The sequence below is a fragment of the Lathyrus oleraceus genome, chromosome 1 (assembly GCF_024323335.1).
Source record: "Lathyrus oleraceus cultivar Zhongwan6 chromosome 1, CAAS_Psat_ZW6_1.0, whole genome shotgun sequence".
NCBI classification, from domain to species: domain Eukaryota; kingdom Viridiplantae; phylum Streptophyta; class Magnoliopsida; order Fabales; family Fabaceae; genus Lathyrus; species Lathyrus oleraceus.
In genome coordinates, this window is record NC_066579.1 from 181,134,851 (window position 1) to 181,136,280 (window position 1,430).

The window sequence follows — 1,430 nt, forward strand, 5'->3', positions numbered from 1 at the left end:
AACATGATCAAGGTTACTTATCTCGTACATGCCAGTTTTCGTTTGAGGTTTTTCTACCATTGTTCGTTCGCTTCCCCACTGATAGTGGTTTTGAGCCATGCTTTCGATAAGTTGGTAAGCATCAGCATATGGTTTGTTCATCAGTGCACCACCTGCGGCGGCGTCTATTGTTAACCTCGTGTTGTACAGGAGACCATTATAGAAGGTATGAATTACTAACCAGTCTTCTAAACCATGGTGTGGACAAAGTCTCATCATGTCTTTGTATCTTTCCCATGCTTCGAAAAGAGACTCGTTATCTTTCTGTTTAAATCCATTTATCTGGGCTCTTAACATAGTTGTTTTGCTCGGCGGAAAATATCGGGCAAGAAAAATTTTCTTCAACTCGTTCCATGTGGTGACTGAGTTGGAAGGAAGAGATTGAAGCCATCTTCTAGCGCTATCTCTTAACGAGAAAGGAAAAAGACGAAGTCGAATTGCCTCTGAAGTGACACCATTAGCTTTAACAGTATCAGCGTATTGGACAAATACGGATAAATGAAGGTTTGGATCCTCGGTAGGATTTCCAGAGAATTGGTTTTGTTGCACTGCCTGCAACAGTGAAGGTTTAAGTTCAAAGTTGTTTGCTTCGATTGCGGGTGGAGCAATACTCGAATGCGGCTCATCTTGCGATGGAGCGGCGTAATCTCGAAGAGCACGAGCTGGTTTTGCCATCTCGGGTATCGAAGAGAAAATATTTTTGAAATCAGGAAGTTCAACAGGAGGGAGATTGTTTGCAGCACGATATTCCCGAATTCGTCGTAAGACTCGGAGATATAGCTCGATATCGTTGATTCGTAAGTAGAACGGCTCGCCTTGTGAGCGAGTGTATGGCATACAAATCAACGAAAGAAAGAAAAGAAAAAGAAAAGCCTTAGTCTCTATAGCGTAACAGAAGAGTTACGATATCGACTAAATAAAAGTCCCCGGCAACGGCGCCAAAAACTTGATCGCGACTTTATGAGTCGAATTTGGGGTACAAACTGCAAGTGCACAGTTCTATCACGTAGTTTTAAAAGATATCGATCCCACATGGGCTTATGAATCGATATACCGTTTTCTAAGGTTACTTCGTAAAGCTAAGGCAGGTAATACTTTGATTGTTTTGGGGAAAAGCTAAAACTAAAATAAGATCTAAAATAAATATCTAATAAGCGGATATCGGTATGTAGTTCGTCGTAATTAGGGAATCAATTCTTTGTTGGTTTCTTGGTTTTAAAATAAATCCTTTCAGTTGACACTATTGATTAAAAGTCCTATCTCAAACTCTCGCTCTGTTGAATAAACTATGATTTTATATTAACGTAGCTGTCACTTATTAGTTAAGTCAAAAACCACTTTTTGAAAATAATAGAATCCGTAGAAACTCTTTTTAAGAAAACACTAATCGT

General features: G+C 39.4%; 1 non-coding gene across 1 annotated transcript; it reads left to right on the forward strand.

Moving 5' to 3' along the window:
- The first annotated feature begins 229 nt into the window (after positions 1 to 229).
- Positions 230 to 336, forward strand: LOC127115994 (small nucleolar RNA R71). The gene has a single exon (XR_007800986.1). It is a non-coding gene; the product is annotated as a small nucleolar RNA R71 (small nucleolar RNA).
- Positions 337 to 1,430: the final 1,094 nt, after the last annotated feature.